Raw genomic sequence first — 14,548 nt, 5'->3', positions numbered from 1 at the left:
TTGACCTTAATATGTATCGATTGACATGGATTTTCATGCACTCAAATATGAACCAATTCTGAATTCTGTATGACAACGATGTCCAAAATTATGGCTGATTATGTGAATTAAACATTTTCTTTTACCGTGACCTTGACCTTTGACCTGGACCTTCCAAAATTTATTCATTTCAAGCTTTGTACATGACAGTTAATCCCTTAAAGTTTCATCACTCTACAATTAAAATTGTAGCTAGGAAGCTGTACACAAACAAACACACACAAACAAACACAAACAGGGTAAAACATAACCTCCTTCCAACTTCATTAGCGGAGGTAATAAAAGGCAAATTTACAGAAATCAATGTAAATATCTTCTTTACTTCCCCAAATGATTACGTGAATTTTGTTTGACCGTGACCTTGACCTTTGAACTGGACCTTCCGAAATTTATTCATTTCCAACGTTTTACTTGACAGTTCATCCCTGCAAGTTTCATTACTCTAAATTAAAATTGTGGCCAGAAAGCTGTTACCGTGACCTTGACCTTTGACCTGGACCTTCCGAAATTTATTCATTTCCAGCTTTTTACATAATAGTTAATCGCTGCAAGTTTCATTCCTCTAAATTAAAATTATGGCCGGGAAGCTGTTCACAAACAAACACACACACAAACAAACACAAACAGTGGGTAAAACATAACCTCCTTCCAACTTCGTTGGCGGAGGTAATAAAATGTAAATTTCCAAAAATCAATATAAAAATCTTCCCCCCCAAAATAGATCTCTCATTATTTCACGGATTGAATTTCCCTTTGCCTCTAAATCGTATCTTTTGTGGCTTTGAAGATAAAGGAAATAGATTCATTTGGCCTTATTATTATTATTATTATTATTATTATTATTATTATTATTATTATTACTATCCAAGCTACAACCCTAGTTGGAAAAGCAAGATGCTATAAGCCCAGGGGCTCCAACAGGGAAAAATAGCCCAGTGAGGAAAGGAAATAAGGAAATAAATAAATGAAGAGAACAAATTAACAATAAATCATTCTAAAATAAGTAACAACGTCAAAACAGACATGTCATATATAAACTATTAACAACATCAAAAACAAATGTCATAAATAAATACTCATCACAAAGGTTTTATTTGATTTGTATGCCTCTTTTCAAATCATTATTATTACTAGCAAAGCTACAACCCTAGTTGAAAAAGCTTGATGCTATAGGCTCCAAGGGCTCCAACAGGGAAAATAGCCCAGTGAGGAAAGGAAATAAGGAAACAAACTACAAGAGAAGTTCAAGAAAATTATAACATTAAAACAAATCTTTTATATATAAACTATAAAGATTTCAAATAACAAGAGGAAGAGAAACAAGATAGAATAGTGTGCCCGAGTGTACCCTCAAGCAAGGGAACTCTACCCCAAGACAGTGGAAGATCATGATACAGAGGCTATGGCACTAACCAAGACTAGAGAACAATGGTTTGATTTTGGAGTGTCCTTCTCATAGAAGAGCTGCTTACCATAACTAAAGAGTCTCTTCTACCCTTACCAAGAGGAAAGTAGCCACTGAGCAATTACAGGGCAATAGTTAGCTTCGTGAGAGAAGAAGAATGATTTGATAATTTCAGTGTTGTCAAGTGTATGAGGAAAGAGGAGAATGTGTAAAGAATAGGAAAGACTACTCTGTGTGTGTGTCGGGAGAGATGAAATAAGCCGTAACCAGAGAGATGGATCCAATGTAAATACTGTCTGGCCAGTCAAAGTACAATAACTCTCTAGCAGTAGTTTCTCACCGGGTGGCAGGTGCTTTGATTGCAATTGCCTTCATAATCCTTTTGAATATAATATGCTACTATACGCGACCCGTCAAAATAGGTGGATAAATATTTAGATGAATATGCAAACACACGCACACCCTCTCACCAGGGTATGACTAATCCCTCTCCCCTTTATCTGATTACCTGAGTTATACGTCTGGCAATGCCGCTGCGCTGACCGGAAAGATATATATATATATATATATATATATATATATATATATATATATATATATATATATATATATATGTGTATATATATATATATATATATATATATATATATATATATATGAATCCAGACATAGATGATTCTATCTTCGATTGTCTTCTTACCATTATGGCTAAGATACAAGAAGATGATAGAAAGGCTTCTTTTGTCTTTGTTGGTGATTTTAATGCTCACCATAGGGAGTGGTTAAGTTCTATCTCTCCTACCGATCGCCATGGCTTAAGAGCTTTAGACTTTGCCTCTGAATCAGGCTGTGAGCAAATCATAAATGAAGCTACTCACAGGTCTGGTAATTGCTTGGACCTCGTATACACTGACTCCCCTGGCGTTATAACTAGTAAGGTTGGTTCTCCAGTCGGGACATCTGATCATGCCTTGATTTCATTATTAGTGAAGACTGAGCAGCCTGTCCCTGATATATCATATTCTTGTAAAATTTATATGAAATCCCAAGCAGACTGGAATGGGATTTTACATGATCTTTTGTGCTTGAATTGGTCACAATTATATAATAGTGTAGATCCTGTTGTCCCTTTGAATGAGAATCTAGTCAACATAATTGATAGGCGTATCCCTTCTCGTGTGCTAAGGTATCGAGTGAAGGACAAACCGTGGTTCAATGATGATTGTAGACGTGCTTATTTGGAGAAACAGGAGGCCTATCATCTTTGGAAGGGGAACAGATCAGATTTGACCTGGAACAACTATACTCAGCTTCGAGCTTTTGCTCAGAGAGTTTATGCCTCAACTGAAAAGGAGTACAATTTAACCATAAAAGAAACACTTTCTGGTACAACTCAGGAACATAAATGGTGGTCTACCCTTAAATCTGCACTCTTTGGTGTAGATGCAACAGTTCCTCCTTTACTTAAACCAGATGGCTCAGTCACTCACTGTCCAAAGGAAAAGGCAACCCTTTTGGCTGATGTTTTTGACAGTAAACAGAGTAATGAAAAACTTGAACTTCCTCATTCCTGTTTTCCTGAGGCTAAACTAACTAGTTTAGCTTTTCGATCTCGTGAGATTAAAGCTCTGTTGATGGACCTTGATGCTTATGGAGGTGTAGACCCAAATGGTATTTTTCCTTTGTTTTTTATAAAGACAGCAGATTTCTTAGCTCCAAAGTTATCTGTTATTTTGCGCAAGTTAGCAAGAAGAGGAGCTTTTAGCACTAGTTGGAGAATTGGTAATGTTACTCCTCTATGTAAATGTGTTTGTGGTAGCTCAAGTCCCACTGATTACCGCCCAATTTCCATAACTCCCATATTATCTAAAGTTTTTGAACGTCTTCTGGCAAAACGTCTTAATAGGTTTGCTGAAGGTAATCATCTATTCCCTAGTTTGCAATTTGGTTTTCGTAAAGGCCTTGGAGCATGTGATGCCCTTCTTACAATCTCCAATGCTGTACAGAAATCCCTTGATTGTGGTCGGGAAGTTCGTATGATTGGCCTTGATTTTAGTGCTGCCTTTGACCGTGTTAATCATGAGGCCCTTGTTTTCAAACTGAAACAGTTGGGAGTGGGTGGGTTGTTTCTTAGCATTATTATTGATTTTTTAAGTAATAGATCTCAAAGAGTTGTTGTTGATGGGCACCATAGTGATTATAGGAATGTGATATCCGGTGTTCCACAGGGTAGTGTTCTAGGCCCATTACTTTTCATACTATATACACATGACATGTGGTTTGGCCTAGAAAACAAGCTTGTTGCATATGCAGATGATGCTACTCTCTTTGCATCAATTCCATCCCCTGAATGTAGATCTAGGGTTGGTGAATCCCTTAATAGAGATTTAGCTAGAATTAGTGCATGGTGCAAATTATGGGGTATGAAGTTGAATCCTAACAAAACTCAAAGTATGATTGTAAGTAGGTCAAGGACGGTGGCTCCTCAACATCCGGATCTCAGTATTGATAATGTTTCTTTAAATATGTATGACTCTTTCAAAATTTTAGGTGTGATTCTCGACAGTAAATTTACTTTTGAGAAACATATAAGGTCTGTGTCTTCTTCAATTGCACAAAAAATAGGCTTATTGAGAAAGTCTTTCAAGATTTTCGGTGATCAATCTATTCTGAAGAAGTGTTTTAATTCTTTCATTCTACCTTGTTTTGAGTATTGTTCTCCTGTTTGGTCTTCAGCTGCTGATTCTCATCTTAATTTGTTGGACAGAAACTTACGGTCTATTAAATTTCTTATTCCTGATCTAGATATTAATCTCTGGCACCGTCGTTCAATTAGTTCATTATGCATGTTGCATAAGATTTTTCATAACTCTGACCATCCTTTACATTCAGATCTCCCTGGACAATTCTATCCTGTTCGTAATACTAGGCAGGCAGTTAATTCTAATAGCCAGGCCTTCTCCATCACGAGACTCAATACTACGCAGTACTCTAGAAGTTTTATTCCAGCTGTTACCAAGTTGTGGAATGATCTTCCTAATCGGGTGGTTGAATCAGTAGAACTTCAAAAGTTCAAAGTTGGAGCAAATGCTTTTTTGTTGACCAGGCGGACATGAGTCTTTTTATAGTTTATTTATGACATATTTGTTTTTGATGCTGTTAATAGTTTATATATGACATGTCTGTTTTGACGTTGTTACTGTTTTTAGAATGATTTATTGTTAATTTGTTCTCTTCATTTATTTATTTCCTTATTTCTTTTCCTCACTGGGCTATTTTTCCCTGTTGGAGCCCCTGGGCTTATAGCATCATGCTTTTCCAACTAGGGTTGTAGCTTGGATAGTAATAATAATAATAATAATATATATATATATATATATATATATATATATATATATATATATATATATATATATACACACACATATATATATATATATATATATATATATACGTGTATATATACACACACATATATATATATATATATATATATATAAATTATATATATGTATGTATATATTATATGTATATATATAAATTATATATATGTATGCATGTATATATTATACATATATATATATATATATATATATATATATATATATATATATATATATATAAATTATATATATGTATGCATGTATATATTATATATATATATTTGTGTATATATATATATATATATATATATATATATATATATATATACACAGACACTTGCTCTATATATTATGTAGGTCTTATATTTATTCATGCACTTCTTTCTCCTTAGATTATCCTATATGTATTACCAGTGGAAGCAATAATAAAATGATAATTTGTTCTATAAGTATGTATTTCCAGGTGAATTGAAGTGGATTACCATTGCACTATTCATGAGAATAGCTTGAAAATATAGATTATTCATTCGTTAACTCTCACGTGAATTTTAAAAGTTGTTAAATTGTATTTTTTTTTTTTTTTTTTTTTTTTTTAACTTCCCCTCTTCATTTACATTGTATTACCCATTTAAGCCCGAGCGTAATATGCTAACTTAGCCGGTCTCGCTCTCTGCCTTTATACCCAAGTCAAATCTTATTCGCCTTCCTCTAATGAAGCAAGAAGGCGCTTCCTCATGGCAAACTTCACGTTTATAATGGATTATTCTAAAGTGATATAAAGTTACGTAAAACACACACATATACATACACACGAAATTTAACCCATTTCTTAATTGCCCAGAGTGCTTCTCTGTCATTACTCACAGGAGGTATATATATATATATATATATATATATATATATATATATATATATATATATATATATATATATAAATGTGTGTATATATATATATATATATATATATATATATATATATTTATATTTATATTTATATATATATATTTATATTTATATATACATGCATATATATGTGTATATAATATATATATATATATATATATATATATATATATAGATATATAAATATATATGTGTCTTTATATATATATATATATATATATATATATATATACATGCATATATATGTGTATATATAATATATATATATATATATATATATACATATAGATATATATATATAGATATATAAATATTTATATATGTGTGTCTTTATATATATATATATATATATATATATATATATATATATATATATATATACTTAGGGCAATTTATTCCTTCATGTAAATATCAGATGATTTTTGCATAAGTTTCCTCAATATTTTTCATCCTCTTATTAGTGCCTTTAAAAGATTTAAAGGTCGCTCATAAATGGCAGTGGCAAGGGACGGTGACAATGCCCTAGAGACTGACCATAAATACATAATGATCAGTGCCGTGGCTCCTTCTCCATCAAGCTGGGACCAGGGAGGGCTAGGCTATGGCTGTTGATGACTCGGCAGGTAGAACTATAGCTCACAAGGATGGTAAGGTTGTAGACACCACAAGAAACTATCGAGCATGAGTGTATCTCGAACCCCAGTCAAGCAGATCGCTAGGCTAGGACGTTTAAAGTAGGTTACCTTAACCCTTTTGTTGTATTGATGTTATTTAATTCTGAGACCAAACGTGATATCACTTTATATCCTTTTATGCCGTTTTTTTTTTTTTTTTTTTTTTTTTTTTTTTTTTTTTTTTTTTTTTTTTGAGCGCGTCCCGAACCCTAGTCTAGTAGATCGGTTGGCTGGGACGTTTAAAATAGGTTACCAACTTCTTTTTTTTTGTTATTCAATTTCGAGACCAAACATGATATGATTTTATATACTATTATGTGAGATTTTTTTTTTTTTTTTTTTTTTTTGCTTGAGCGTGTCTCGAACCCCAGTCCAGTAGATCGTTATGCCGGGACGTTTCCAATAGGTTACATAACCCTTTTTGTTGTTTTGATGTTATTTAATTCTAACTCAAATCAAACTTAACTTGAATTTATATTCGTTTATGCCAGAATTTTTTTTTTTTTTTTTTTTTTTTTTTTTTTTTTTTTTTTTTTTTTTTTTTAAGTTTCTCCATTTCCTCTTCATCCCACTTTTTATAAAAGGAAACAAAACTAAAAGGTGACCCCGCTTTGTTAGACCTTAGACCTTATTTCATTATAACATCCTTTGTCTTGAGGGTATACAATTTCCATCTTTTAGGGAAGTGGTTTATAGTTTAATAAAGAAAATGTAGGATCTAAGAGGGTTTGCTCCTACGGTCTCTTTAACTTTTGAGAAAAATGTATGAATATAATATATTCATACATTTAAAAATGTTTTTGAAGACATATATGTCTTCAATTTTAACTTTTGAAAAAATGTATGAATATAATATATTCATATATTTAAAAAATGTTTTTGAAAACATATATGCTTTCAATTTTAACTTTAAAAGAAATGTATGAATATAATAGTATTCATACATTTAAAAATTTTTTTTGAAAACATATATGCTTTCAATTTCAACTTTTAAAAAAATGTATGAATATAATATATTCATACATTTAAAAAAAAAATTTGAAGACATATATGCTTTCAATTTTAACTTTTGCAAAAATGTGTGAATATAATATATTTATACATTTAAAAAAAGGTTTTTGAAAATTTATTGAAAGCAGAAAATAGCAAAAATAATCCATGAAATACGAGAAGATATGGAAGTCGTAGAATGCTATGATTGAAAGACCTCTGATAAAACTTATCGTTTAAGAGACCATTTTTTTCAGAAAAACTATTGAAAATAATTCTTCCTCCCTCCAGGGGGTAACTACTGCACTGCAATTGTTCATTGGCTACTTTCCTCTTGGTAAGGGTAGAAGAGACAGTACTACATTGGATCCTTCTCTCTGGTTACGGTTAATTTTCCCTTTGCTTACACATGCACCGAATAGTCTGGCCTATTCTTTACATATTCTCCTCTGTCCTCATACACCTGACAACACTGAGATTACCAAACAATTCCTCCCTCAAGGGGTTAACTACTGCACTGTAATATTGTTCAGTGGCTACTTTCCTCTCTTGGTAAGGGTAGAAGAGACTCTTTAGCTCTGGTAAGCAACTCTTCTAGAAGAAGGACACTCCAAAATCAAACGATTATTCTCACGTCTTGGATAGTGTCATAGCCTCTGTATAATGGTCTTTCACTGTCTTGGGGTAGAGTTCTCTTGTTTGAGGGTACACTCGGGCACACTATTGTATCTTATTTCTCTTCCTCTTGTTTGTTTAAAGTTTTTATAGTATATATATGATAGATTTATTTTAATGTTACTGTTCTTAAAATATTTTATTTTAATTGTTAATTACTTCTCATGTAGTTTCTTTATTTGATTTCCTCACTGGGTTATTTTCCCTTTTGGAGCACTCAGGTTTTCCAACCAGGGTTGTAGCTTAGCAAGTAATAATAATAATAATAATAATAATAATAATAATAATAATAATAATAAATAGAAAATAGCAAGAATAATCCACGAAAGAGGAGAAAATGAGGAAAGAAACCAATCTGATAATCCCAGGGATAAGGCGTAATTGGATAATTGTACTCCAGGGACGCGAGTTTGAAAAGATCGACGGAGATGATGTAACGGGGGGGGGGGGGGGGTAGGATATCAATGGAAGTCCTACAATTAGTCCTTTTCTTATTAAATTAGGAGAAATTTTTTTTTATTTTCTTTATTATTACTACTTCGTATGAGGTATATTATTATTATTACTTCATATGAGGAAAATTATTATTGCTACTTCATATGAGGTATATTATTATTACTTCAAATGAGGTATATTATTATCGCTACTTCATATGAGGTATATCGTTATCGCTACTTCGTATGAGGTATATTATTATCGCTACTTCGTATGAGGTATATTATTATCGCTACTTCATATGAGGTATTCCCTCAACGAATCGGGTTCCTGGTAGTAATTAAGCTTCGTAACTTATATCTGATTTACAATTCAATTTACTTGAATGATGACACAAAAAGAGAATATTATATAGATAGTTTATTATATTTTTTTTTATCTTGTTTTCATTCTAATGAATAATTTTACATATTACCTCACGAAACAAAGTTGGGAGGAGGTTATGTTTTCAACCCTATTTGTCTGTTTGTGAAGAACTTCCTGGCCACAATTTCACTCATATAGTGAAACTTTCAGGGAATTAATTGTTATGTTGAGACGTGGAAGTAAGTCATTCAATTTGGAAAGTCCTAGGTCAAAGGTCAAGGTCAAGGTTGAGCAAAAGGCCGACCGAATTAACCCTGACCTTAATCCCAAGTACGCACATGGTTGTCACACAGACTTCAAGTACTCCTACGGTCTAAATTGATTCCGGGAAAGGCAAGCTAGGTTCGAGGAATAAGCTGCCGTGGCGGCGGTCTGCACTCATAATGCTTTTCTAGTTTTGCATATTATCAAGGTTGTTGTGGCCTTGTTGGTAACGTCCCTGCTTAGTGATCGCCAGACGAGGGTTCGAGTCCCGCTCAAACTCGTTAGTTCCTTTAGTGCCTGCAGCCTCACCATCCTTGTGAGCCAAGGATGGGGAATTTATCGTGAGCCTTTAAATCTACCCGCTGACTCATCAGCAGCCACTACCTGGCCCTCCCTGGTCCTAACTTGAGTGGAGATGGGGCCTTGGGCTCTGATATGTATATATGGCCAGCTAGGGCATTGTCCTGCTTGATTGGGCAATGTCACTGTCCCTTGCCTCTGCCATTCATGAGCGACCTTTAAACCTATAGACTGAAGTCTTAAGTTATGAAAATCCGCTCTTGCAAATAACTAATGTGTTTTTTTGTAAATAAATATTGTTTTTTTTTTTTTTTTTGTAAATAAATATTCGTTATTTTTGTAAATAAATATTCGTTTTTTTTTTTGTAAATAAATATTAGTTTTTTTTGTAAATAAATATTCGTTTTTTTTTTGTAAATAAATATTTGTTTTTTTTTTGTAAATAAATATTCGTTTTTTTTTTGTAAATAAATATTCGTTTTTTTTTTTTTAAATAAATATTCGTTTTTTTTTGTAAATAGATATTCGTTTTTTGTATCTATCTTGAAATAGAATTATAGTTAGACTCTACGTTTCATGAAATGGAAGGTCATGTTAAGAAAAAATCGATTTTAAGCGAATTTAGAACTGAATTCTTTGATTATATGTCATTCATATTCCTATGGGAAAAAAAGATAATGAAAATATATAGAATAAAAAATGATTAAAATATATAGAAACAAAATCATTTGGGAATAACAGTTTTATCCTTCCTCAATGATGATTAATATTTTGCATTTTTCTTTACCGGTTGCAAATCGATGTATGCTATTGTAGTGCATATATATATATATATATATATATATATATATATATATATATATATGTGAGTGTGTGTGTATGTGTGAATTTTTATGATTATAGATATATTTATAACTGTATTATTTATGCATCGAGAGAGATTTATGTAGGCTAATGCAAATGTATGAAGATATGCAGCATATATGCAATATATATATATATCTATATATATATATATATAATATATATATATATATATATATATGTGTGTGTGTGTGTGTGTGTGTGTACAGTATATACATTATATTAGTCAGGTACAAAAAGAATGAAAACTTTATCGTAATTGCAGTAACAAAAATAAAAAAGAAAAAGAAATTAGAATAAAGCAAAAAATATCTAGAGAAGTCTGGCTTGAATTTATAAAGAAAAAAAAATCCTTCAAATGCTCTTCAAGCAAAGTGCACTCGAATTGGAGAGCCATGGTTCAAAGGCATCTTAATTGACTAATTCAAGCTAGTTTATGGTAATCATGAGATCCTATACATGTGAAATTGACGAATGTTAAGTACATCTTGAAATGAGCTACAGCTGATTATTATTATTATTATTATTATTATTATTATTATTATTATTATTATTATTGTTGTTGTTTTTGTTGTTGTTTTTATTATTATTATCATTATTATTGTTGTTGTTGTTGTTGTTATTATTATTATTATTATTATTGTTGTTGTTGTTTTTGTTGTTGTTGTTGTTGTTATTATTATCATTATTTTTGTTGTTGTTATTATTATTATTATCATTATTGTTGTTGTTGTTGTTATTAGTTTACTAATAAGCTACAACTCTTGTTGTAATTCTATAAAAACAATATGTATACATTAATTACACCAGTAAAATTATTGTAATCTTGAAAACACAATTTGGATACATTAATTACACCAGTAAAATTATTATAATCTTAAAAACACAATTTGCTCACATTAATTACTCCAATAAGATTATTTTAATCTTGAAAACAATTTGGATCTGTTAATTACACCAGTAAAATGATAGAAAACTTGAAAACAATTTGGATACACCAATTGCCCCAATAAAATGATAGAATAATTGAAAACACAATTTGGATATATTAATCACACCAGTAAAATGATAGAAAACTTGAAAACAATTTGGATACACTAATTGCATCAATAAAATGATTGAAATGGATGTGCCTTAAGGAAAGATAATAATATCGGTAGTGCTTTCAAACAGTGTAAGTCAGTGGTTCCCAAATTTTTTTCTGCCATTTCCCCCGCTGCACCCAGTTCAACCATCCAGATTTCCCCCTTCATGTGTATGAGGGAAAGAGTAGCTAAAACACACTTGAGACTATTTACTAATTTATTTTTCTAATGTACAAATATACTGATAAACATATAATTACAGAGTAAATTGGATAGAGAGCAGCCCTCATGCCCACTCGCCTGCCTCAGAAATGGGCATGAGACTCCAAATCCCCCCTTGAATATCATGTCAGTGAGAACTGATATGATCATATCACAATTGAATGGCTAACAACAAATTGCCGCACGTACTATGTGGACATTTTCCGCTTGTTTTAGTTAGTTGGTAGTGTAATTATTTCCCTCCTGGAAGCTTCAATTTTCCCCCCAGGGGAAAATTTCCCCCAGTTTGGGAGCCACTGGTGTAAGTGATGTCGAGTTTATCAAAGTCAGGCATTCCAACAAAAGAATAGAACATAATTTCCAGCTGTAATGGGATAAATTTTTCCACCAAAATATTTAGATGCTTTCTTAATTCTTCCTATCCGGTTTTGTTAATAATTATACTAATTTTACATGTTTTTTTTACGAACGGACATCTACGTTAACTTATAAACTCATAATTTGTACATCCTAATGCCCTGACAAGAGATGATTTTATGTTCTTAAATAAAAATTAGAATGGATGGGATGGGTGCATATACTTACTTGAGCAACATCCCTAAGAATATGGAAGACGGGCACAAGCAGCAGAGAGAGAGAGAGAGAGAGAGAGAGAGGAGAGGAGAGAGAGGAGAGAGAGAGAGAGAGAGAGAGAGAGTAAATTCATCTGTATGGAGTTTGACTACCAGTGTTTATCGTAATCAGAACCCTGTAAGATAACAAACTGAATGATACATTAGCAAACACACGCACACCCATTCATATATATATATATATATATATATATATATATATATAAATATATATATATATATATATATATATATATATATATATATATATGTATATACATATATATGTATATATGTGTATATATATATATATATATATGTATATATATATATAATATATATATATATATATATATTACATATATATACTTATATATATGTATATTTACATATATAGTATATACATACATACATATATATATACATACACACACACATATATATACATATATATATATATATATATATATCTAGAGAGAGAGAGAGAGAGAGAGAGAGAGAGAGAGAGAGAGAGAGAGAGAGAGAGAGAGAGAGAGAGAGAGAGAGAGAGAGAGAGAATTGACGTATGATAGATAACGCATATAATCAAAATGCTTGAAGCGTCAAACTCGTTTTTTATTTTCCAACGAGGGCCTTTCTCAATTTCAAGGGAATTAATTTCTGGAGTCCACTAAGGCTGAAAAGCCTATTTCTGGACCGGATAACTTTCGGGCTTACCTCGGGCTATCCAGAAATGGCACCGGAAATAAAGTTTTTTAATTAACGTCCCCAAAATAAATGGGGCTCCTGCTCATTTGAAGTATTAGCGCCACCTAGGAGAGAGAGAGAGAGAGAGAGAGAGAGAGAGAGAAGAGAGAGAGAGAGAGAGAGAGAGAGAGAGAGAGAGAGAATTGACGTATGATAATGATAGATAACACATATAATCGAAATGCTTGAAGCGTCAAACTCGTTTTTTATTTTCCAACGAGGGCCTTTCTCAATTTCAAGGGAATTAATTTCTGGAGTCCACTAAGGCTGAAAAGCCTATTTCTTTCTGGACCGGATAACTTTCGGGCTTACCTCGGGCTATCCAGAAATGGCACCGGAAATAAAGTTTTTTAATTAACGTCCCCAAAATAAATGGGGGCCTCCTGCTCATTTGAAGTATTAGCGCCACCTAGGAGAGAGAGAGGAGAGAGAGAGAGAGAGAGAGAGAGAGAGAGGGAGAGAGAGAGAGAGAGAGAGAGAGAGAGAGAGAGAGAGAGCATGTCTTCATTGCAATTTGAAAAAGGGGTAATTGATTAACGAAAAGAGAGAGAGAGAGAGAGAGAGAGAGAGAGAGAGATAGAGAGAGAACTTCATTGCATTTTCAAAAACGAGGCATTGATTAACGAAAATCTCAGAGAGAGAGAGAGAGAGAGAGAGAGAGAGAGAGAGAGGAGAGAGAGAGAGAGAGAGAGAGAGAGGAGAGAGAGAGAGAGCAAGCACTTGTTCATTGCATATACAGAAATGAGAAGTTTGTGAACAACGAAAAATAAAAACATACTATATTAGAGAGAGAGAGAGAGAGAGAGAGAGAGAGAGAGAGAGAGAGAGAGAGAGAGAGAGAGAGAGTCTCCCACCATCACCAATCCGCAGTGACCAGCGTGGGGATGAAAACTAGCCAAACCAAAGACGTAAATAAAGACATATGTGAGGCCTTTATCCTACAGTGAAACTACACGAAGCTGTATTTGTTGTTGTTTGTTGAATATCTATTTATATAAGTATAAAGAAAAACGAAGGATATTGAAAATTATATGTAGAGAAATATGAACTATGAAATCTATCATATATGATATTGAAAAAAAAATATATATAAAACTTGAGAGCGAAGCAAAAGATTTTATAAAATGAACAGGAATACAATGATAATAAATTTATATTTCAATAAAAAAACTAAATAAAAAAAGGGAAAAAAAGTATCCAATTAATTAGAGCTGGAAGAACAGATAGAATAAAAAGAAAGAAAAATTCATAAAGGCGAGTTACTTCCATGAAGGGTACTAAAGTTGAGAGAGAGAGAGAGAGAGGAGAGAGAGAGAGAGAGAGAGAGAGAGAGAGAGAGAGAGAGAGAGAGAGATGAAATTGGGTAGGGTTGTTAGTGTCCGGGTAAGAGACGGCTCACCTTTAAGAGAGAGAGAGAGGAGAGAGAGAGAGAGAGAGAGAGAGAGAGAGAGAGAGAGAGAGAGAGAGAGAGAGAGAGAAAAGTATAATTACTGATCCTATAGTTAAACTCTTTTTTGAATATCTTTTCACTTAAGAGTGATGATGAATTTTCATATGGTCTTTCGACCGTCACCTCGTTTTCTAA

At 32.3% G+C, this 14,548-nt stretch overlaps 1 protein-coding gene across 4 annotated transcripts in view; it reads right to left on the bottom strand.

Moving 5' to 3' along the window:
• Window positions 1-14,548, bottom strand: part of LOC137658805 (leucine-rich repeat neuronal protein 3-like) — a 555,589-nt gene that overhangs the window by 436,823 nt on the left and 104,218 nt on the right. The gene's annotated exons all lie outside the window — the stretch shown is intronic.

Source organism: Palaemon carinicauda, chromosome 1, assembly GCF_036898095.1.
Source record: "Palaemon carinicauda isolate YSFRI2023 chromosome 1, ASM3689809v2, whole genome shotgun sequence".
Lineage (NCBI taxonomy): Eukaryota > Metazoa > Arthropoda > Malacostraca > Decapoda > Palaemonidae > Palaemon > Palaemon carinicauda.
Note: the sequence above shows the minus strand (reverse complement) of the source record. Positions and strands in the feature narration are given on the sequence as shown.